We start from the raw sequence: 26,996 nt of genomic DNA on the forward strand, positions 1-26,996 counted from the left end.
ATGCACCTGGAAAACAGGGTATTAGAAAGAACTAACTAACAGTGGGAGGATGAAATAAGGAAGTAGATAAAGACTGTATATTGTCAGAAAGCACATACCTCAGGGAGGCCTTTCTGCCACAAAGAGACAAAGGGAGGTGGAGACAACTAAAAAGCCCATAGCCCATTTTTTAAATGACACAATCCTTTATAATAAAAGCCTAATATGTATATTGTCCCCTCCACCGGAAGTTTGACCAGGAGTTCAACTGGGAATTCAACCACTCGCTATGACATGCACTGACCACCAGGGGGAAGCACGGAACATGGCGGGCATCAGCGATGTGGTGCTGACAGTAGGCGGCAGTGGAGGCGCTGCCAGCCCTAATGGGCCCCAACAAGAGCAGGACTGCGGAGGGATGGTGGAACAATGGACGGTGCCAGGCCAAGGCAGATGCAAGCCGCTGGTCACTGGGCGGGGGCCCCAATCGCCCCACTGATTGCCCCATTGCTGCTGCTGGGCTCCCATCCACTGAGGGAGCCAGGTGGAGGCCCCATCATCCTGCTGATCTGATCACCTTGCAGGTGGCAACCAGCAGCAGTGGCAGGGGGTGCGGCCACCACCCAGCTCCTTCAGTGCCTGGGAGCTGGGCAGTGGTTGGGTGATTGGCCCCTGCAGGTGGTGACCAGCAGCAGTGGTGGTGGGCAGGATTGTGGAGCAGGTGACGGGGCAGTGCCAGGCCAAGGCAGGGTGCCAGCCAGGGCTGCAGGACTGCGAGGCTGGGGGCGTGAGCTGGGACTGCTGCCCCAATTGCCCTGATTAGGACTGGGCAAGATGGCCCTGATGCCCAGATCAGGAATAGGGGAGATGAGGCCAGTCACGCCCTATAGCCCTCCTGTGGTCCCTTCCAGGCAGGCCAATCTCCCAGGGTCTCTCCCTGGCCGGTTGGCCCCAATTGTACCTCTGAAGCTGAAAGAAGCCAGCGTCATCAACAGAATATGTCTGAAGACCAACTATTGGCACAATGTACCTCTGCAGCTGAAAGAAAGCATCATTGTTGACAGAATATGTCTGAAAAACTGTCATCGAAAAGTGCTACCACTATTGGTAGGAACTGCCTTCAGAGCAAAAATGAAGTAAATGAGGATGCAATTATCAAACATAGTTGTGGTGGAATGACTATTACATGTCTATTTTGCCTATCACTAAATTTCTCTGATGAAAAACCACTTGATGGAAAATTTACTTGATGTTGCAGCAAAGGTAAAGTTTGTCCAAATGATATAATTTTTTCAGAATACCCAGCATATTTAAAAAATTAATGATAAACAAAGATTCTGACAGTAAAAATTTCATTGCAAATAGTCATTACATAAATAGTTCTTTTTCTTTTGCTTCAATGGGTGCATATATCGCCCCCATTGATATGGGCCATACTGTTTTAGAATACATGGCCAAGTTTATCACCATACTGGAACTTTCCATCCTTCGGATGGTGTTTCTCAGAAGTTTGCTCAACTCTACATTTTAGATATTGCCTAAGCGACGAGTAAAAGATTTGCAGTTCCAGAAAACCAAGGTTGCTCAGAAAGACTCATAATCAACATCAACAACCTCATGCATGAAATAAACGAATGAACAAAATCATACAAGATGCTACATGAGATAGAAAAGGAAGCCCAATGTGAAGCAACAGCAAAAGGCATTGCTCCTGCAGAAGCAACAATGTCAATTAAATATGATCATAATAGTGATCTGGGTAGATATAATTATCCCCGTGTAACTGAAGTTGCCATCATATTCAGAAACTAAGATGGAGAACCTCTGTTTGAAAGGGACCTGCTCATTCATTGTAAAGAATGATCCCAATTGAATGATCCCAATAATCCAAATGCCACTAAAATGAAACAAATCAGTATCCTGTTACCTATATTAGATGTAATGACATATCCTATTCTTTTTCCACATGGTGAAAAAGGCTGGGGATCAGATATTGCATTAAGACTCAGAGACAACAGTGTAATCAACAATAATACCAGACAAAATGTAAGGACACAGGTATTGCAGTATTATGGATTTCATCTTTCTGTGCAGGACACGTTCAATCCTATTTTAAATGCAGGAAAATTAACTCAACAGTTTATTGTTGATTTATATTCAAAAAATGGAAGCCAATTGGATAAATTCCCTTAAAGCAAACCAATCTAAGTTGAGAGTTGAAAATATAGTGGTTTGATGGATTATCTCACATCTAGATTTGAAAATGACAATGTGCAAATTGGTAAAATGATAATACTCCCATCATCTTTTGAGGGTAGTCCCAGAAATACACAGCAGAGTTATCAGGATGCTATGGCAATTGTAATGAAGTATGGCAAGCCCAATTTACTTATAACCATGACATCCAACCCAAAATGGGCAGATATTACAAATAATTTACAACACTTTCAAAAAGTTGAAAACACACCTGTCTTGGTAGTCAGGGTTTTTAATATTAAGCTGAATGCCCTTTTACATGATATATGTAAATTCAATTTATTTGGCAAGGTTACAGCTAAAATTCATGTCATTGAATTTCAGAAATGTGGACTGTCTCATGCCCACATATTATTGATATTAGATAGTGAATCCAAATTATGAACGGAAGATGACATTGACCATATAGTTAAGGCAGAAATTCCAGATGAAGACCAGTATCCTCGACTTTTTCAAATAGTAAAATCAAATATGGTACATGGACCATGTGGAATACAAAATTCAAATATCCCATGTATGGAAAATGGAAATGTTCAGAGGGATATCCGAAAGAATTTCAAAATGCGAACATTGGAAATATTGATGGATATCCCAAATACAAACGAAGATCTGGTAGCACCATGTCTATTGGAAATAAAGTCCATAACACTTTAGGATTGTCCCTTATAACCCGAATTTGTGCCTAAACTATAACTGTCATATAAATGTTGAAATCTGTGCATCGATTAACCCTTTGTACCTGCTTGCTTTTTTCTCGATTCCTTTATTCTACTTGGGATTTAATTTTTTAAATACCCCAGATTTTACAAAGCGCGGCAGTAGAATAAAAAACTGGAGTTTCTTTTAATACAAACTTATTTATTTGGATTTTTTATATTTCAAATTATTGATACATTCAAAGAGTAATTTTAATCTCTATAATTTTTCATGGTGTGATATTTTTTGAAACATTCACCCACATGAAGACCTGGTTTACATTCACATGTTTCAAAAATATAAATCGTGTCTCTTCCTCCTTTGATTTTTCTGTTAGAACAAACAACACAATCTTTGTGTTTTTTGTTAGGGTGAGGTGTGATTATATGGAGCTTTCCATCTAAACGTTGCTCTAAGTTAGTGGATAATAATCTACCCCTGGAAGTTAGTGTACCATCTCTGAATTCTCCAACAAGATCATGTACTAGTTTCCTAATAAATTTCACATGCATTATCGGTTTTTCATTTTTTCTTTTTTGGCATTCTTGTACAATATATAGGAATTTACAACACTGACCTCAAGCCCCCAGAAAAACAATTTACGCCACCATTTTAGAGTCTTCCTCATAAAACAGTATGTGCCTGTGTAGTGATCAGATATATCAACACCCCCCATAAACTTCGTATAGTTGGTCACGACCTTGGGTTTGAGAACTATTTCCTTCCCACCACCACGCACTCTCCTTTCCACAGACTCAGTCTCTGAAGTGTCCCATGTACTGAGCATTGTGACTATCCTCTTGTCTTTCCACGCAAGTTGCATTACATTTTCATCCCTGAAAGCCACTATCTCTCCTTTCATTAGCTTTGGATGTTTGATAACAGGTGGATTATCTTTCCTAGTGGGCATTATTGTCCCTGTCAAGTGTGTTTTTTCCTTGAACAATTCCTTTGCAAGAGTGATACTAGTGTAATACCTGTCAGTGAAGAAATGATAACCTTGAGAACCAGGTACCGAGTTCTTCAATCTTTCATGAAGCTCTAAAACTATTCTGCTAGTAAAAGGGAGATCAGGTCTCACCAACGTTTCAGATATTATTCCTCCATAATAAGGGACAAATGAATGTACGTAACCACATTTTGAATCTGAGAGAACATATAAACGAATACCCCATTTTGTTGGCTTTTTAGGATTATATGTGATGAAGTGTATCTTTCCCTTGAAACCAACAACAGCCTCATCAACAGCAATCTCTCTTCCAGGACAGAATCTCTCCCTAAATTTTATTTCAAGGTATGACAAGAAGCAGTTTACCTTCTCGGTTCTTGTTCTCAAATCTTTACTTGACTTTTGGTCGTTTTTCAAGTGTAACATCCAAAATATTTGCAAGAACCTTTCTCTTTTGAAAACAGATAGAAAAAATGGTATATGAGACTCAAAATTCATGGACCAATAACTCTGCAAGTTGGGGTGATTCAATACACCCATACTTAGTATTACACCAAGAAAAACCTTCATTTCCTCTATCGTCACATCTTTCCAATTATTCCAAGTGGATCGCTGGGATAGTTCTTTCTGGCTAATTTTATGCCTAGCATACTCATTTGTCTCATCCGTTATATTTTTTATCAACGTCTCAGTAAAAAACAACTGAAAAAAGTCTATTGGTGTGGCACATCCAGAAGGAACTTGAGGTCCAACATGTAACTGACCAGTGGAGAAAGGGATTCTGCTAGGCTCTTTGTCATTCACAGATGTAGATGTCCACTTTTCTTTTTCCTGTTTTCCCCTAGAAACGTAACTTTCACTGGGTCTTATACCCGATTTCTCAATGATATCATCTATAACTCCATCACTCTCACTCGAATAAACAATTGTGGGTCTTCGTTTTGCCTTTATGAATTCAATGTCACTGTCACTGTCAGTACTTTCAGCCAGATCTTTGGGCAAAGCAAGGGACTTTTTCCTTTCTGTAGTTCCACTAGGACCAGCGATTTGTTCATCATCTCCACTCGCATCCTCGGAGAACTCACTTTCGTCACTATTACATTTTTCACTTTTTTCTTCGTTTCGAAGTAAAATTCATCATCGCTGCTTTCTATGTCTTTGGAAAACTTATCCATCCTGAGGAGGGGAAATTCACTCAGAACGTGCGACTGCTAGGGGGAAACCAATCATCCAGCTTTGGATGTTTGATAACATCCTGTGTCATGACAACATCTGTGATATGCTAATAGAAACCTAAACAACCTAGGAGAGGAAAAGATAAGGAAGGTTCTTTACCAAGGGAAGATGATGCAAGCTCAAAAAGGCATGATGCAAGGACTCATGCCTTGGACCCTCCTACTCAAGATTGCTGCCTATGCAAAAGATAAGCTTAGGTGGTGGCATCAGTTGAGATGGCATTTACATTTTCCTTGTCCTTTCATGCTAATGAAAACAAGAAAAGATACTGGAAAAATAGACAAAAATTCCCCTTCCCCCCACAGTGAAACTACGTGTCGAGTGTGGCTCGACATACGAGCTGCTACCGATGCTAACCGTGTCGAGTCACAATCAACATCCGAGTGCAAAAGGTTAAAGGTGTCAAATATTTCTTTAAATATGTCTATAAAGGGCATGATTGCTCAAATATTCAAATTTCTGAGAAAAATATTATCAATCATGACAAAGTACAGGACTTCATTGACTCCAGGTATGTGAGCGCTCCTAGGCTGTTTGGAGACTTTTTGCAATGCGAATGCATGACCAATCTCATGCAATCACAAGATTAGCTATTCATTTGCCAAATGACCACAATTTGTATTTTCATAAAGATGATTTTGCTGAAGTTATAGATAGGGTTAAAAGGCATAACTCGACTTTGATGGCTTGGTTCTTATTGAATAGAGAAGATTCTGACGCACGTAATTATTATTATTGGGAGACTAGAGGCCCAGTGCACAAAATTCGTGCATGAGGGGGTGTCCCTCAGCCCAGCCTGCACCCTCTCCAATCGGGGACCCCTCGAGGGATGTCCGACTGCCCTGTCACAATCCATGACTGCTGACTCTCAACCGCTCGCCTGCCTGCCTGCCTGATTTCCCCTAATTGCTTCTGTCTGCCAGCCTGATCACCCCCTAACCACTCCCCTGCAGGCCTGGTTGCCCCCAACTGCCCTCCCCTGCAAGCCTGGTCTCCCCCAACTGCCCTCCCCTGCTGGCCCGGTCACCCCTAACTGCCCTCCCATGCTGGCCTGATCACCTACAACTGCCCTCTCCTGCCGGCCATCTTGTGGCAGCCATCTTGTGTCCACATGGGGGAAGCCAACTTTGACCACATGGGGGCGGCCATCTTGTGTTTTGGAGTGATGGTCAATTTGCATATTACTCTTTTATTAGATAGGATTCCCCAACATTATCCTATCTAATAAAGAGGGAAAATGCTAATTGAACATCATGCCCTCACAAAGATGGCAGCACCCACAGCCAATAAGGAGGGAATATGCTAATTGACTGCCACGCTCTCAAAGATGGTGGCGCCCACAGCCACAAGATGGCGATGCCTAGTCCCCTCAGGCCTGCCAAGGTGGCAGGCGCACGACATGGCCTGCCTCCTCCAGGCGGGTCCGGCTACTCTGCACACCTGCCTCCGGAGTTTCCTAGTGCCCTCAGCCCCCCAGCCACCCAGGGCCGGCCCAAGGTGCAGGCAAGCTTTGGATGTCAGCTGCCCACCTGACACCTGAGGCAAAGGCAAGCCTGGGATGTCCGCTGCCCAGCCACCCAAGGCCAGCCGAGGTGCAGGTAACCAGAGCTGGCCGAGGCTTACACTGCCGGCAGTGGCAGCAGCAGAGGTATGATGGAGGAATCACCTTCTCCTGATTGCTGGATCGCCTCCCACACATGAGGGCTCCTGGACTGTGAGAGGGGGCAGGCCAGGCTGAGGGACCCCCATCTGGTGCATGAGTCTTCATGCACCGGGACTTTAGTGTGTTCAATAATTCTTCCTGGAGAAATTACCAAAAGGGCAGGAATAAAGTATTGGGTAGACTGTTCACTGTGAGCTTTAGAGAACCAGAATGATATTACCTTAGACTTTTGCTTCTGCATGTAAAAGATGCGATAAGTTTTACAGATCTGCAAACTGTAGGAGATGTAATATATGATACTTTTCATGAAGCTTCTAAACATTGAGGATTATTAATCAACAATACTATCTGGAAAGATATGATTGACGATGCAATCATCCTTAATATGCCCAAGCAACTATGGCAACTTTTTGCATATATATATATATATATATATATATGTTTGGATGTCCTTCTGATGCAGACAAATTCTAGGATGAGAATAAATCTCATTTTATTGAAGTTTTCTGTTGGAAATTACACCAAATAGAAGGTGCCTGTGTGAACTGTGAAATGCTTGACCTTAACGAAATTCAAGAAGTATTCACAATGCATGGAATGAAATATTCACCTTAAATGTTAACATTTTAAACTTTGGGACTCTCATTTATTAATAAAATGAAATTCGTGCATAGGGGTTTGTGTCCCTCAGCCCAGGCTGCACCCTCTCCAATATGGGACACCTCGAAGGATTCCGACTGCCCGTTTAGGCCCGATCCCAGTAGGCCCACTTAGGCTCGATCTCACAATCCAGGACTGATGGCTCACCTGCCTGCCTTCCTGATTGCCCCTAACCACTTCTGCATGCCAGCCTGATCACCCCCTAACCACTCCCCTGCCAGCCTGATTGATGCCTTACTGCTCCCCTGTCAGCCTGTTTGCCCCTAACTGCCCTTCCCTGCAGGCTCGGTCATGCCCAACTTCCCACCTCTGCCAGCCTAGTTTATTTAAACTTCAATAAAATGAGATTTATTCTCATCCTTCCCTAACTGCCCTCCTCTGCAGGCCTGGTCCCTCTCAACTGCCTACCCCTGCTGGCCATTTGTGGCAGCCATTTTGTGTCCACATGGGGGTGGCCATCTTTGACCACATGGGGACAGTCATCTTGTGTGTTGGAGTGATGGTCAATTTGCATATTGCTCTTTTATTAGATAGGATAGAGGCCTGATGCACGGGTGGGGGCCAGCTGGTTTGCCCTGAAGGGTGTCCTGGATCAGGGTGGGGGTTTCCTTGGGGCATGGGACAGCCTGGAAGAGGGGCCTGTGGTGTTTTGCAGGCCGGCTATGTCCCTGGCGAACCAAGCGGAGGCCCTGGTATTGGGATTTATTTATCTTCTATAATTGAATCTTTGTAGCCTTGAGCAGAGCCAAACCTTCTGCTTGCTCTGTGGCCACATCCATTTTTGTTGGGATTTATTTATCTTCTATAATTGAAACTTTGTAGCGAAGGCCAAGGCATGCCAGGGCTGCGGGAGCTTGGCTTCCTCCATCGCTGGGGGCAACCCAAACCTCCTGGTCTCTCCTGCTCCATGGCTCCCACCATTTTTGTTGGGATTTATTTATCTTCTATAATTGAAACTTTGTAGCCTTGAGTGGAGGCCTGTGCCAGCCAGGGTGTGCGGAAAGCTGGGCTTCCTCCATTGTCGGGGAAACCCAAGCCTCCTGCTCACTCTGTGGCCGCAGCCATTTTGGTTGGGCTAATTTGCATACCCGCTCCTAATTGGCTGGTGGGCGTGGCTTGTGGTGTAGTGGAGTGATGGTTAATTTGTATATTACTTTTTTATTAGATAGGATACAAATTCATGTGATGAATCAAATGAGCAATAAAGGGCAGAGTTTTTTTTTTAATTAAAGTAATCTTTTTTTTCTTTATTGATTAAGGTATTATATATGTGTCCCTATCCCTCTATTGCCCGCCCTCCCTCCTACCACTCATGCCCTCATGCCCCTGGTGTCTGTTTCCATTGGTTATGCTTATATGCATGCATACAAGTCCTTTGGTTGATCTCTCCCCATTAGCACCACCTCCCCTACCTTCCCTCTGAGGTTTGATGGTCTGAATGATGAACAGTTGACAGCCTTTCAGACTATAACTTCCCCCACCAAAGATCAAACTGTACACCCCAAATGCTTTTTCTTGGATGGTCCAGGAGGTAGTGGGAAAACATATCTTTATAAAGTTTTGATACATTATATTAGAGGTTGTGGTGGTACTGTTTTACCCACAGAGTCTTCAGGAATTGCTGAAAATTTACTTCTTGGTGGAAGAACCTTTAATTCCCAACATAAATTACCAATTCCATTAAATGAAACTTTAATTTCTAGCCTCAATATAAAGAGTGAAGTTGCTAAAACCCTTAAGCCCAACTTTTTATTACTGATGAATGCACCATGGCATCCAGTCATGCTATAAACACCATAGACAGATTACTAAGAGAAATTATGAATTTGAATGTTGCATTTGGTGGGAAAGTTCTCCTTCTCCAAGGGGATTTTTGACAATGTCTCACATGCTATGCGATCGGCCACAGTACAAATGAGTTTAAAGTATGTTAGTATTTGGGGTTGTTTCAGAAAGTTGTCTCTTAAAACAAATATGAGATCAGATGATTCTGTTTATAGGGAATCGTTAATAAAACTTGGAGATGGAAAACTTGATAGCAGTTTCCATTTAGGAATGGATAGTATTAAAATCCCCCGTGAAATACGCATCTATAATTGAAGCTACCTTTGGAAATACTATATCTATAAATAATATTAAAAATATATCTAAACGGGTGATTCTTTGTCCTAGAAATGATCATGTTCATAAATTAAATTGAGAAATTTTTGATATACTCAATGGAGATTTTTCACACCTATTTGAGTGATGATTCCATTTTAGTCAAAGGATGATGCCAAAAAGGAAAATTTTCCCATTGAATTCCTTAATAGCATTACTCCTTCGGGAATGCTGTGTCATAAATTAAAATTGTAAATAGGTGCAGTCATCATGCTACTGAGAAATCTTATAGTAAGTGGAGTCTTTGTAATGGTGCCAGATTTATTATCAAAAGTTATGACCTAACATTATTGAAGCTGAAGTATTAACAGGATCTTCAGTGGGAGAGGTTGTTCTCATTCCAAGAATTGATTTGTCCCCATCTGACACTGGCTTCCCATTTAAATTAATTTGAAGATAGTTTCCCGTGATGCCAGCATTTGCAATGAGTATTAATAAATCATTAGAGTTTGTTTAGAGTTTGTCATCAAGGACAAACTCCAAACAGAGTAGGAATATTCCTACCTGAACCCGTGTTTGGACATGATCAGTTATATGTTGCTTTCTCTCAAGTTTAAAGAGCATGTGACATTAAAGTTCAAGTTGTAAATACTTCATCACAAGGGAAATTAGTCAACCACTCTAAAAGTGTTTTTACTCTTACTGTAGTATACAGGGAGATATTAAATAAGCTTAATTTATCAGTTATTGTTTTTATCAATGTTGTTTTTATGTAATGTTTTATAATGACTTTGTTGTTTTTATATCATTTCTTTGGTGTTGTTCTATCATGTTGTTATTATTTATTTATTAATAAATTTATATATTATTTTCATATACATTTTACTAACTTTCTTTAATCTCTGACACTTCCATTACAGAGAAAGGGCAAATGGCAATATTAAAATATTTCTTGTAATTATTTTTCTTTCAATGTGCACTAATTCATGCACTGGGCTACTAGTAGGAAATAATGAAACTTAGGCAATAACCAGGAAGATTGTGCACCCCATAGTACTCAGCCAATGAGGAACTGGGGGAGGGACTCTTGCACTAGGGATAAATTGCTTGTTGTAACCACCTGGGTGTGCTTGCCCAGCAGACACCTGATCTTGCAAGACCACCATTAAAAGTTTTGCTTTTACTGTACTTCATGTCTCTGAGGACATTATTTGAGTTTGGACAGGTGAGCATGTTTCTCAGAGTAGTATGGGCATTTTAATAATGTTAATTCTTCTTATCCATGAACACAGAATATGCTTCCATTTATTAGTATCTCCCTCAATTCTTCCTTCAGTATTTTATACGTTTCTGAGTATGACTCTTTTACCTCCTTGGTTAAACTTTTCCTAGGAACCTTATTTTTTAATGCAGTTATAGATGGGATTTTTTTGTTTGTTTGTTTCTTTTATGACCCAGCAATTCCACTTCTGGGAATATATCTGAAGAAACACAAAACATTGGTCCAGAAGAATATATGCACCCCTATGTTCACTGCAGTGCTATTTACAATAGCCAAGATCTGGAAGTACCCAGAATGCCCATGAATATATCGGTGGATAAAAAGCTGTGGTACAACCTTAAAAAAGAAGGAAAAATTACCTTTTGTGACAGTATGGATGGAATTAGATGATATTATGGTGAGTGAAATAAGCCAATCAGAGAAAGACAAATACCATATGATTTTACTTATATGAGGAATATAATGAGAAAAAATAAGCAAAATAGAAAAAGATTTATAAATACAGAGAATGGACTGACAGCTGTCAGAGGGTAGGGGTGTTGTGGGGGCTGGGTGAATAGGTGAAGAGATTAAGCAAAACAAAACCTCATAGACACAGACAATAGTATGGTGATTGCCAGAGGGAAAGAGGGTAGGGCCGGTAGAAGAGGCTAAGTAGGGATAAATGGTAACAGAAGAAGACTAGACTTGGGGTAATGAACGCACAATATAATATACAGATGGTGTATTATAGAACTGTACACTTGAAATCTATATAATTTTATTAACCAATGTAACACAAGTAAATTTAATGAGAACATATAAAAAAAGAAAGAAAACCACAAATATAAATAAATTTAATTGAAGGGAAGGAGACACACACACACACACACACACACACACACACACACACACACAGGAAACAGTCAGTGAGGGTGGCACTTGGGCCAAGAGAAAACATGTTAAATTCTACTGAGAGGATAAGTAAGATAAACAAATAGAAGAAGAAAAAGAACTATAGGATTTCTGAAGAGTGTCCTAATAGGATACCTATTAAATATACAGACCGTAATTATCACTCCAATTTTGAGGACATTCTGATTTACTAGGTTTAGTCTACAACCTCAGAAGCTATTTCACAAAACTGAAAGCTATTCTTATTTTCAAGGAAATTTGGAATTTTTTTTCCAAGATGGTGATTCTCAAAGTATGTTCCTTGGACCAACAAGAGTAGTTTTAAATGGAAATTTTTAGAAATAAACACTCTTGATCCTACACTAATAAGTCAAAATTTTCTGTATTCTTACAAGTCTGACAAGTGATCCTAATGGATGTTGAACATCCAGAACAATTAGTCTAAGAGTTTTCAAGGAAAAAAAATCATAAAAGGAGTAAGACTTGGATTAAAACTTATAGAAAGATAATTTTTTTAAGTAGGAAGCATAAGAAAAGCATACATGTTTGCAAAAATGGCCCATAATCCAGATGCTAACCCAGAAAACACCAGTCTAATTTAAAAATGTTCTTTCTCTGGAAGTCTGTAGGAATTTGTAGTTTGTATAACATCCCTTCCAGTCAGTCTGTATTACATATGCCTGCATTATTCTTACTTCCACTGCCAACCCTCTCCACACACAACCACATACACATACACATACACATACATATACACATATACATATGCATATTCTCCATGGAGCTAGTGGAAGGTTGCTGTCCCTTTTCCCAATGGAGCAACTAGGATCAATTATTATAATTCACATTATTCCTATATAATGATTAGCTTTTTCAGAATTATAATATTGGTGTTCAATAAAAGTTTGATAAAATGAATACCAATTAATTTATTAATTAATGCATGCTTACTTGTATGATAATATTTATATTTATTACTTTCTACTCTTTAGAGAGCTTTTGGTTAGATGGATTCTAAGTGAAAATGAATTTATTTATCTTTACATATTTAATTTCTCAACCTACTATCTCACAAGCAAGTGTAGATGGGTAGACTGGGAGCTTTCAACTCTTGATTTCTTAAGTTTTTGAACTTCAGTCAAAATGACATGACTTACAAACACTAAAAAAAAATTATTTAAGGAAAGACGAGCATGGAGCATTGAAATTAAGAACTTGAATGATTGATATTGGCTGTCCCTGAATTAAAATTGTATGCATTGTAGGGTTTCTTTGATGTTTTATGTTATCTGTCTTCTTTATTACCTTGAGTGACTCAAGCTATAAATGAAATAATTGTAAGCCTCCTATTATCTTGATTGAGATTACAGAAATTATTATTTTGTAATTGTAAAGCAAATATGTATTTTCATTTTAACATTTTATACTTATTGTTCACTTAATTGTCCTTTAAATAAGAATTTACTAGGAAAAATTATAAATATTTTAGCTAACAAAAACTTTTATCAAATTTCTTTAATGTCCTCTATTTCTTCTAGTATGAGAGATCTACAAAAATATTTTGCTGTTATTTGACTTAATATGAGAAGAGAGTAATCCTCAAAGTTTCTTTCAAAATTATCATGAAACAGGGATCCTATTCATTATGCTTTTAGAACATATTAAATTTCAAATATTTAAAATCTGGCTGATATTTCTAGAAGTACCTATTTGACTCATCAGTATAAAGAGAAAAATATTGAAAACCAGATAAATAAAAATCATTGTTAACATAAATTTTATAAGCTTATTCAAACTTGAGTATATAATACTTCCATTTAACAAAATTTTACCATCTATATATATAACTCTAATATGCAAATAGACCGAACGGCCAAACAACTGAATAACCAAACAACCAGTAGCTATAACATGTACTGACCACCAGGGTGCAAGTGTGCAACATGCGGGCATTGGCAGCAGGAGGCAGAGCGCAGAACATGGAGGGCGTTGGTTGTGGCAGGATGGTGGATCAGGTGAGTTGGGGTGCCACACCAAGGCGAGGTGCCGGACGCTGTCATCGAGGTGAACCTCTGGTGGTTACTGAAAATTCTTTGTTCCCGCATGCCACGGTCCGGTCCTGCCCAGCACTCGTACCTGCTGCTGGCGCCGACCCTGCTCGCACCTGCTGCTGGTGTCTGGTACCAGCCCCGATCACTCAGCACAGTCAGTGATATCAGCGGCAGTGGCGGGAGCGGGGCTGTGAGCAGGCAGGGGACCAGGGGCCACAGTGGGAGGGTCCAGACAGACAGGGAGCGGAGGATGGGCCGAGACTTGCCCCTGTGCCCACCACAACCTTGCAGCCCACAGTTCCTTTCAAGGTGCACAAATTTGTGCATTGGGCCTCTAGTAATTAATATTAGAAACAAACAGATATGTACCTGGTATCATAAAAGTTGAAGTTAAATAGATTTTAAAAACAATAACCTTAAATTGTGATGATTATATGTAATATTTGTGAATATGCTATGGGTTTTTAAAATATAAAAGCTATATATTATAATAATGATTTTTCTGCACCTTATAAGGGTTTGATCTCCAAAATTTACAGGGAACTTATAAAACTTAAAAGGTAGAGAAACGACCCAATCAAAAAATGGGCAAAGACAAAAAAAGGCTAAGGGAGTTTATCACCACCAAACCAGCAATGCAAGAAATGCTAAAGGGGATATTGTAAAAAGGATAAATAAACAGGTAACAAGGAATACAGACACAAAAATAGATATGAAGACAAACAAATACCTTTCAGTAATAACTTTAAATGTAAACGGACTAAATGCTCCAATCAAAAGACATTGAGTGGCTGAATGGATATAAAAACACAACTCATACATATGCTTTCTACAAGAGACCCACATAAGAACAAGAGACTCACACAGATTGAAAGTGAAGGGATGGAAAAATATATTTCAGACAAATGGAAATGAAAAAAAAAACTGGGGTAGCAATACTTATATCTGACAAAATAGACCTCAAAGTAAATGCCATAACAAGAGATAAGGAAGGCCATTTCATAATATTAAAGGGATCTATACAACAAGAGGATATAACCCTGATAAACATATATGCACCCAGTGCAGGAGCACCCAAATACATAACAAAACTCCTGGAAGATATCATGGGAGAGATCTATAACAATACAATCATAGTAGGGGACTTTAATACACCACTGACATCACTGGATAAATCCTCTAGACAAAAAATCAACAAAGACACAGCAATCCTAAATGACTCACTAGATCAGATGGACTTAACTGACATCTTCAGAACATTTCACCCCAAAGCCACGGAATATACGTTCTTCTCAAGTGCACATGGGACGTTTTCAAAAATAGACCACATATTGGGTCACAAGCAAAGTCTCCCCAAATTCAAGAAGATTGAAATCATACCAAGCATCTTCTCAGACCACAATGCCATAAAATTAGAAATAAACTACAATAAAAACAATCCAAAAATTTCAAACACTTAGAAGCTGAATAGCATGCTATTAAACAATGACTGGGTTACTAAAGAGATCAAAGAAGAAATTAAAAGCATCCTGAAAACTAATGACAACAACAACAACAAAAAAAACAATCCAAAATCTATGGGACACAATGAAAGCAGTCCTGAGAGGGAAGTTTATAGCTCTACAAGCCTCCCTCAAAAAACAAGAAAAAATGGTAGTAAATCATCTAACTCTACAACTCAAAGAATTAGAAAGAGAGCAACAATAAAAGCCCAGAGTGAGCAGAAGGAAGGAGATAATAAAGATCAGAGAAGAAATAAATGACATAGAGACAAAAAACAAAAAACAAACAGAATACAAAAGATCAATGAAACCAAGAGCTGGTTCTTTGAAAGGATAAACAAGATTGATGAACCTCTAGCCAGGCTCACCAAGAAACAAATTAAGAAGACCCAAATAAACAAAATCAGAAATGAGAGAGGCGAAATAACAACAGACCCCACAGAAATAAAAAGGATTGTTAAAAAATACTATGAACAACTCTACTCCAACAAACAAGAAAACCTAGAGGAAATGGACATATTCCTAGAAAAATACAACCTTCCAAAACTCAATTGGGAAGATTCTAAAAATCTCAATAGGCCAATAACTATGGAAGATATTGAAGCAATCATCAAAAAGCTCCCAGCAAACAAAAGCCCGGGGCCAGACAGCTTCACAGGGGAGTTTTACCAAACATTCAAGGAAGAACTAAAACCTATCCTCCTCAGACTATTCCAAAAAATTCAAGAGGAAGGAACACTTCCAAGCTCATTCTATGAAGCCAGCATCACCCTAATAGCAAAACCATATAAAAACAACATAATGAAAGAGAATTATAGGCCAATATCCTTCATGAATATAGATGCCAAAATCCTCGACAAAATTCTAGCAAACCGGATCCAGCAATACATTAGAAAGATCATATACTGCCGAAACCAGTTTGGCTCAGTGGATAGAGTGTCGGTCTGCGGACTCAAGGGTCCCAGGTTTGATTCCGGTCAAGGGCATGTACATTGGTTGTGGGCACATCCCCGGTGGGGGGTGTGCAGGAGGCAGCTGGTCGATGTTTCTCTCTCATCGATGTTTCTAGCTCTCTATCCCTCTCCCTTCCTCTCTGTAAAAAGTCAATAAAATATATTTAAAAAAAAAAAAGAAAGAAAGAAAGATCATACACCATGACCAAGTAGGATTTATCCCGGGGATGCAAGGATGGTACAATATCCCCAAATCAATAAACGTGATACATCACATAAACAAATTGAGAGATAAAAATCACATAATCATATCAATTGACGCAGAAAAAGCATTTGACAAAATCCCAAACCCCTTCTTGATCAAAACACTCAGCAAGGTGGGAACAGAAGGATCATACCTCAACATAATAAAAGCCACATATGATAAACCCACAGCCAACATCATACTCAATGGACAAAACTAAAACCATTTGCCCTAAGAACAGGAACAATACAAGGATGCCCACTCTCACCACTCCTGTTCAACATAGTACTGGAAGTAGAAATAAAAGGCATCCAATTTGGAAAAGAAGAAGTAAAACTGTCCTTATTTGCGGATGACATGATATTGTACAGAGAAAACCCTAAAGACTCGATAAAAAAATTATTAGACAATAAATAAATTTGGCAATGTAGCAGGATACAAAATTAACGCCAAGAAATCTATGGCATTTCTTTACACCAATAGTGAACTTAAAGAAAGAGAGACTAAAAAAGCAATCCCATTTACTATCGCACCAAAAAAATTAAGATACCTAGGAATAAACTTAACTAAGGACGTAAAAGACCTATATGCGAAAAACTACAGGACACTGAAAAAAGACATAGAGGAAGACATAAATAGATGGAAGAACATACCGTGTTCATGGATTGGTAGAATCAACATCATCAAAATGTCCATACTACCCAAAGCAATATACAGATTCAATGCAATCCCCATTAAAATAACAATGGCATATTTCACAGACCTACAACAAACTTTCCAAAAATTCATTTGGAATAAAAAAAGACCCCGAATAGCTGCAGCAATCCTGAGAAAGAAGAACAAAGTAGGTGGGATCTCAATACCAGATATCAAGCAATATTACAAAACCACTGTTCTTAAAACAGCCTGGTACTGGCACAAGAATAGACATATAGATCAATGGAATAGAATAGAGAACCCAGAAATTGACCCATACCACTATGCCCAATTAATATTTGACAAAGGAGGCATGAACATACAATGGAGTCAATATAGTCCAGGCGTCCTCAAACTACGGCCCGCGGGCCACATGCGGGTGTTTTTGCCGTTTTGTTTTTTTACTTCAAAATAAGATATGTGCAGTGTGCATATGAATTTGTTCATAGTTTTTTTTAAACTATAGTCCGGCCCTCCAACGGTCTGAGGGACAGTGAACTGGCCCCCTGTTTAAAAAGTTTGAGGACCCCTGAGATAGTCTCTTCAATAAATGGTGTTGGGAAAATTGGACAGATACATGCAAAAAAATGAAAGTAGACCACCAACTTACACCATACACAAAAATAAACTCAAAATGGATACAGGACTTAAACATAAGATGGGAAACCATAAAAATACTAGAGGAATCCACAGGCAGAAAAATCTCACACATATGCCGAAGGAACTTCTTCACAGATACTGCTCCCAGGGCAATGGAAACTAAAGAGAAAATAAACAAATGGGACTACATCAAAATAAAAAGCTTTTGCACAGCAAAAGAAACCATCAACAAAACAACAAGAAAGCCCACTGCATGGGAGACATATTTGCCAATGACATCACTGATAAGGGTTTAATCTCCAACATTTATAGAGAACTTATACAACTTAACAAAATGAAGATAAACAATCCAATCAAAAAATGGGCAACGGACCTAAATAGACACTTTTCCAAGGAGGACAGAAGGAAGGCTAAGAGACATATGAAAACATGCTCAAAGTCACTAATTATCCAAGAGATGAAAATCAAAACAACAATGCGGTATCATCCTACACCCCTCAGAATGTCTATCATCAACAAATCAACAAATGACAAGTATTGGCGAGGATGCAGAGAAAAAAGGAACTCTTTTGTACTGCTGATGGGAATGCAGACTGGTTCAGCCACTGTGGAGAACAGTATGGAGTTTCCTCAAAAAACTAAAAATGGAACTCCCATTTGACCCAGTGTTCCCACTTCTAGGAATATATCCCAAAAAACTAGAAACACCAATTAGAAAGGATATATGCACCCCTATGTTCATAGAAGCACAATTCACCATAGCTAAGACTTGGAAACAGCCTAAGTGCCCATCAGCAGATGAATGGATTAAAAAATTGTGGTACATCTATACAATGGAATACTACGCTGCAGTAAAAAAGAAGGAGTTCTTACCATTTGCAACAGCATGGATGGAACTGGAGAGCATTATGCTAAGTGAAATAAGCCAGTCAGAGAAAGACAAATACCACATGATCTCACTCATTTGTGGAATATAATGAACACATTAAATTGATGAACAGGGACAGATCTAGAGGCAGAGAAGCATTGATCAGATGGCCAGACATCAGAGGGAAGGTAGGGGAGGGTGGGCAAAAGAAGGAGAGATCAACCAAAGGACTTATATGCATGAATATAAGCTTAACCAATGGACATGAACACCAGGGAAGTGAGGGCATGAGTGAGGGGGGTGGGTTGGGGGGTTAAAGGAGGGATGAGGACATATATGTAATACTTTAATCAATAAAGAAATTTTAAAAAAAATGGGCAAAGGACCTAAATAGACACTTTTCAAAAGAAGACGGACGTACAGAAGGCTGAGAGACATATGAAAACATGCTCAAAGTCACTAATCATCTGAGAGATGCAAATCAATACAACAATGAGGTACCATCTCACACCTGTCAGAATGGCTATCATCAACAAATCAACAAACAACAAGTGCTGGAGAGGATGTAGAGAAAAAGGAACCCTAGTGCACTACTGGTGGGAATGCAGCCTGGTGCAGCCATTGTGGAAAACAGTATGGAGTTTCCTCAATAAGTTAAAACTGGAACTCCCATTTGACCCAGTAATCCCACTTCTCATAATATATCCCAAGAAACTAGAAACACCAATCAGAAAGGATATATGCACCCCTATGTTCATAGCAGCACAATTTACAATAGCTAAGATTTGAAAACAGCCTAATGCCCATCATCAGTTGAGTGAATTAGCAAACTATGGTACATCTACACAATGGAATACTACGTTTCTATAAAAAAGAAGAAATTCTTACCATTTGCAACAGCATGGATGGAACTGGAGAGCATTATACTAAGCAAAATAAGCCAGTCAGAGAAAGATAAATATCACATGCTCTCACTTATATGTAGGATATAATGATCAACATAAACTGATGAACAAAAATAGATCCAGAGACAAGGTAGCACTGAACAGACCATCCGACCTTGAGGAAAAGGCAGTGGAGGGGCGGGGGGATTACAGATCAACCAAAGGACTTGTATGCATGCATTTTAGCATGACCAATAGACACAGACACTGGGGTGATGGGGGCTTGCCCTCGGGGGTGGGTGTGGTGGCGGGGGTTCAATCAGTAAAAAAAGGAGACATGTAATACTTTAAACAATAAAAAAGTTAAAAAAATAAAATAAAAATAAAATCTATAAATTATAATAATGATTTTTCTGCACCTTACCTTGAACTTTATATCTTAAACATTAAATGGAAGATATATGAAAGATTATATGTTGCATTATTTAACATTTTATTGCTAAAATCTCATTTTTGCTACATTGTCTTCATTTGATAATGGAAAAAAATACAAACTCTTTTAAAGACAATGAGCAAAAATAAATCTTTAAATATATGGCTCTCTTTTTATTATACTGTTCCTATTATACATAAAGAATTTTTCCCACTGATAAGAACTCTCTCCTCAATACATTTTAGGCTCCTTTGAACACTTTTCTGAACTGGATCTTTTCTTTGGACTCTCAGACCTGTTTTATCAAGCATTCAGCTAAAAAGATTTAGGGTGAACCCCACTACCAGCACCAATGATATCTCATTAAATACCTTATCACCCTCACCCCTTGTATTTTATCAAGTTCATCTTAGTAATTTTGTACCCACTACCCCTCCCTCATTTTGCCCATTATATACAAATCCCCACTGTCCTGACTGTATTCAAAGTTGAGCTACACTGAAGTCTCTCTTTTCTACTGCAATAGCTCCAATAAGATCTGTCTTGCTGTTTCTAACAACTGCCTGGTGCAATTTCTCTTTGATTTAACCAATTTAGCTTTTAACAATTGTTATTTTATTCTTTTTTTTTTCCTTTATTGATTTTTAGAGAGAGAGGAAGGGAGAAGGAGAAGGGAGATAGATATGGAAACATTGATGAGAGAGAAACATTGATGAGCTGCCTTCTGCATACTCCCTAATTGGACATATGCCCTGACCAGGATTTGAACCAGTGAACTCTTGGTGTATGGATTGAGGCTCAACCACTGAACTGCACCAGCTGGACATTTTTCTTTTTTTTTTAATTTATAGAAATCAAATACCATAAAAATGTGTTTTTTGTTTTTGTTTTAATTTTGTTTTTTGTTTACTTTTTAAAATTTATTGATTAAGGTGTGTCCTTATTCCCCCATTACCCCTCCCCACATCCCCCTCTAGTGCAGCTACTGTGGAGAACAGTATGAAGTTTCCTCAAAAAACTAAAAATGGAACTCCCATTTGACCCAGTAATCCCACTTCTGCGAATATATCCCAAGAAACTAGAAACACCAATTAGAAAGGATATATGCACCCCTATGTTCATAGCAGCACAATTTACAATAGCTAAGATTTGGAAACAACCTAAGTGCCCATCAGCAGATGAGTGGATTAAAAAACTGTGGTACATCTACACAATAGAATACTACCCTGTGGTAAAAATGGAGTTCTTACCTTTTGCAACAGCATGGATGGAACTGGAGAGCATTATGCTAAGTGAAATAAGCCAGTGAGAGAAAGATAAATATCACATGATCTCACTCATTTATGAAATATAATGAACAACATAGAAATGTTTTAATTTAAAGCTCCATTTGTATGCAGCTTTATAAAAATATTGTAAAAGTATATAAAAATCAAGTTTAAACAAGAAAACATTCTATGACCATATTAATGAACTGAAGGGGTCTGTCAGTTACTCTCTCTAATTAATCTATAAAGATATGGTATAAAAATTGTCATAAGAGTAATAATTTAAGAAGGAGAAAGATTTATAAATAGAATAGATGAATGCAGTAACTTTAACATGGTAGAATATTTAATTATTCTCTTAAAATGATCTCTATAGTAGTTTTATGATGGTCTTATCCAGGCTCAAGTAAGATTACATAATTATTATTTGCAATTAGTTTTAGGCTTAAAAAAAGATATTACTTCATTAACTCTAATAAAAGAAACAAATGCAAAACTTTGGAGTAAACCTGATTTTGAAATTTCTATGACATAATTTTTAAATAATTATTTGATATACCATTTTTAAAAAAATAAAATATCTTAACAACATTTAAAAAATTACTAACTCTTCCTATTGTTTTCTTTCCTATTTTTGCTGTTCATTAAAATATTTACTGTTTCTCTCTTTTCAGCTGCTTTTCACTTTGTAATTTTTGGTTCTCTACACACCTATCTCTCCACTTGCTTTTGTTAAACAAAATTTCAAGCCACAAAAGAAGCTGCTGAAACACAAATGAATAAACTGTTCCAGACAGGTGTTTTTATTTATCCCACTAACGGTATTGAATGTCTAAGAAGGTTGAATGTCTAAGAAGGGCAGAGGTTGGGGGAAATGCCACCTTGTATCCTAGGAACAATGATGTTACGTAATGTCTAATGCTACCTGTAATATGAAATTTCCTGGCTATTATGTAGTAATTCTTTTGAAACTGTGGTAATTATGAAGTACAGTAGCTTTTACTAACAATTAACTAATTATATAAAGCAGATTTACTGCAATATCCTATATAATAAAAGGCTAATATGCTAGGTGTCCAGTTGTCCAGTCGTCCTTTCAACCAATCAAAGCGTAATATGCTAATTATATTCTAAGGCCACTAAACCACTCACTATGACATGCACTGACCACCAGGGGTCAGACAGTCAACCGGTTGATCAGTTGATATGATGTGCACTGATCACCAGGGGGCAGACACTCGACCAGTAGGTTAGCTTGCTGCTGGGGTCTGGCCTATCTGGACTGAGTGAGATGGGCTGCACACACCCTGGAGCCCTCCTGTGTCCCTCCCTGGCTCCGATTGTGCACTGGTAGGGTCCCTTGGCCTGGCCTGTGCCCTCTCGCAATTTAGAACCCCTCGGGGGATGTTGGAGAGCAGTTTCAGCCTGATCTCACAGGCCAGGCTGAAAGTCCCCACTGGTACATGAATTCGTGCCAGTATTTAAATAATAGCTGCCACATATTTATCCGTGTAGTCATAGTTAGCCTCATGTGATAATAGTGATTACTGAAAATGTTTACATCAAAGTCACTTTCCAACTTCTATATAATTTTATTCTGCTGAAAGATTTACATATTATGAACATGTGAGGATATTACTAAAATATTGGAAACATTTTATTTTGAATCATAAATTAACATTAAATGTCAAAATTAAATATCAAGCTCAACCTCTTTATTTAGACTTATTAAGAACATGAGCAAAGTGCCCTGGCTGGGTAGATCAGTTGGCTAAAACATCTTCCCAATACACCAAAGTTCAGGTTCAATACTGGGTTAGGGCACTGTCAGGGCACAGCAGGAGCACTGCTCAGTCCAGCTGCTCTGAGTTTTTCTGAGTCCATGTATTCCTCTAAATTCTTTCTGACAAGGCCTGCCCACTGTACTAATTGTTTGGAACTTAGTCCAAGTTCCTCCTTTATTCTCTGCTCACCAGTTACAGGTATTGGGTCTTAGATGCAGAAACCATGAGAAGTTGTGGGTATACAAGAATTTGTCTTTATTACAGGAGCCAGTGGCCACATAGCCATCAGGCAAGACTGTCCTTCACAGCAATCCCATATACTGGTAGGCAGCCGTCCACGGGCTGGTAAATACATACCTTTCCTACACAGTAAGAGCAGTCTCTGTACTCACAGATATTATGTGAGCAGCCGCATGCTGCCCGCTAGACTCACTGCCTCACACCTCACATCGTAGTGGTACCTAAGCTCTCTTGCTCAGCAGCTTCTCCTGTCTCCCCTGCCCAGCACACTGGCTGGTTAACATGGTAGCTATCTCTGAGCTCTCTATGAACTCTTAGCCTTATAGCAGTACCAGCTTTCAGCTCTCTCTGAGCTCTTCTCCCTCTCTCTTTGGCTGGTCAATAACATGTGTATTACTCCAGAGACAGAGAAGACTAGTTGGCAACAGAGACATCAATCATTTGGGTTACAGAGGGGCAGAGCATGCAGTGAGATCACCGTGGTCTTGCAGCTGTGTATGGTACCTCAGCCTAGGCGCAGAGTGGCCTTTGACAGTCGATGTATTGACACTAGGCCTCTGTGCTTTAATTGGCCTTGACTACTAGGCGTCTCTGGCATGGTTCCCATAAGCATGTACAAGAATCAACCAATGAATGTATAAATAAGTGGAACAGCCGAAACCGGTTTGGCTCAGTGGATAGAGCGTCGGCCTGCGGACTGAGGGGTCCCAGGTTCGATTCCGGTCAAGGGCACATACCTTGGTTGTGGGCACATCCCCGGTGGGGGGTGTGCAGGAGGCAGCTGATCGATGTTTCTCTCTCATTGATGTTTCTAACTCTCTATCTCTCTCCCTTCCTCTCTGTAAGAAATAAATAAAAAATATATTAAAAAAATAAGTGGAACAACAAATTGATGTTTCTCTCTCTTTCACATGTATCTCCCCCCTCTTTCTCTAAAAAATTAATAAATAAAAATTTAAAAATATAAGAATATGAACAAAGATTGCATCTAGTATATTAATTTATATATAATCATCTCCTTCATTCTCTTACCTCACATTGACTGACTTTTTCTACTCTTATCATAAACACAAGAGACTTTCAGGATTCAGTCTTAGGCATCCAGTTTTTCCCCCTGTATCTCCTCTGTAATAGCTTTTATTCATTCTCTGGACATCTATTACCCTTCAAGTGATCTTCACCTTCAAATTTTAATCTCTGTCTCAGGCTTCTTTCAGCTTCAGTATTGTATATGCCATTGCTCCTTGATATCTCTACTCAGAAGTTTTACAAGCAACCCATCTTAACACATTTAATACAAGATATTTTCATTAATTATTTCTCCTGAATACTCCCCTTCTTCTAGGCTTCCCATCTCTGTAAAGAAGACATTAACTGACTGTAAGGTACATAGTGGATAGATACTCAGCATGTATCTGTAGATTAGATTAATTTTGCATAGGACTTGATTTCCATTATCCAAAGGTTGATTGATTTGAAGTCAATCCCATAAAAACAGATGTTAGATGAGGGAAAAATACAGCTTTTTAAAGAGTCAGGTAGTATATTTTCCATGTAAGGGGCAAGAGTGTTGTTTCTTTTGTTTGTTTTTGCATATTTTATAAGAAAAAACTTCAATAACATTTACTATTTAAAATGGTAAAGATCGCCAGAGCCGGTTTGGCTCAGTGGGTAGAGCGTCAGTCTGCGGACTGAAAGGTCCCGGGTTCGATTCCGGTCAAGGGCATGTACATTAGTTGCGGGCACATCCCCGGTGGGGGGTGTGCAGGAGGCAGCTGGTCGATGTTTCTCTCTCATTGATGTTTCTAGCTCTCTGTCCCTCTCCTTTCCTCTCTGTAAAAAATCAATAAAATACATTTTTAAAATAAAAATAAATAAAATGGTAAAGATCATTTTTACTCTTTCTACACTCTTGACTGCTTATGGACCTGAGTCTGCTGGTCTTAGTGTAAAAATTTGGGGTGTGGAATATGTTGTAATATATAGGAATATTTTTTATTCAAGCCTTATGAGAAGTTGATAGGCTTTGGAATCAAATAAATCTTTCTTTGATTTTTTTTTTATATTAGAACTACGCAGAAACTTCATCTCTTTAATAGGACCATTTCTCCTTCCTTTCATTTTGGTTCAAACTGGCCTCAGTCAGCACCCTGACTGATCTGTCTCCTTCCCCCTTGCACCTTCTCTCCCTTCATCATTAAGACCTCAGGACAATGAGATTCTGGTCAGCATCAATAAATCTTAGGTCTGTTGACCACAGAGAGTTTCAGTCAAACTAGAGATGACATCTAGGCCTCAGCTAGAAGTAGAAGGATCCACTGACTAAACTCTTATGAAACCAGACAGAGTGAAGCCATGGCTGACATCAGGATGACATGCAATGATCAGCTTCCCCCTACCCTAGCGCAGACCAATCAATAGACGCCAGGACCCTAACTTCACCATGATTAATGGTTTCCCCCTGTAGCCCAGGTCCTAGAGATGATCCGGTAGTCGGGTAAAGATGAGCTCATCAGTGACACTAGACATGGTGCCATTTCTTTAATTGATAACTATTTAATTTTGGCTGCAAACTGTTCTCATTTGATAGGGCTTCGATGCGCACAGGCGAATAAACCCCTTTAATTTGGTAACAAGATTAGTAGTTATATTATCTTGAGCAAGCAACTATGCATCGGAACATCACTTCCCTTACTTCAAAACTGGAATATTATTTCCTACCTCATAGCTTAATGGTGAGGTGATATAAGATTTCAATAAATAATTTTATATTCATAACTATAACATTAGAAAAAAATGGTCAATGAGAGCACTTTTGGCAGCCCAACTATATAAACAAGTAACGTTAGGTTAGAGAATCTCTAAGAATAACTGTCTTTGTCATTAAAATTGGTTGCAAACTTTCTATTGACTTTACACTTTGCAGAGTTGTTTATGGAAATGGTGACAGTAAAATGCCACACTCAGCAAAACACTTTAAAAAAAAAAAGCACAAAGTAAAGTGAGCCAAAAGAATTATGATACATTTTTTAAAAATTGAATGGCCAAAGTAGAAAAGCATAGTGTTTCTGGATTTTTAATGATGGAGTGACCAGCAAGATCTCAGATTTAGTGAGAGTCACTCAAAGTTAAGGTGACCAGACGTCTCACTTTTTAACAATTTGTCCCGCATCCCGCGGCATTTTAAAAAAGTCCCGATTTTTTCACTCATCTAGGGGAAATAATGAACAACATAGACTGATGAACAAGAACAGACCCAGAAACAAGGAGGCATGGATCAGACTGTCGGGCCTTGGGGGGAGGGTAGGGAAGGGTGGGGGTAAAGGGGGAGATCAACCAAAGGACTTGTGTGCAGGCATATGAGCCTAACCAGTGGTTAAGGACAACAGGGGGGTGGGGGCATGTGTGGGGAGGGGTGTGGGATGGGAATGGGGGGACGAGGACAAATATGTGATACCTTAATCAATAAATAAATTAAAAATAAATAAAAATAAATAAATAAATAAATAAATTTTCCCAGAAAAAAAAAAAAAAGTCCCGATTTTTGGAAAGAATGCACGACAAGCTAGGGAACGGTGGGAGAAAAGGAAGGGAATATATGGTTTTCGGCGGCCATGTGGCTATTTAGCCAGGATATGAGTTTTATATTATTTTTGTTAATTTTATAATGTTAAACTTTAATAATAACAAATAATTGTTGAGAACTGATGATCGAGAACTGCTTATCAAAGTTCGCATTGTTGATCAGTTGTTAGAAT

Source organism: Cnephaeus nilssonii, assembly GCF_951640355.1.
Source record: "Cnephaeus nilssonii genome assembly, chromosome: 3".
Classification (NCBI taxonomy): domain Eukaryota; kingdom Metazoa; phylum Chordata; class Mammalia; order Chiroptera; family Vespertilionidae; genus Cnephaeus; species Cnephaeus nilssonii.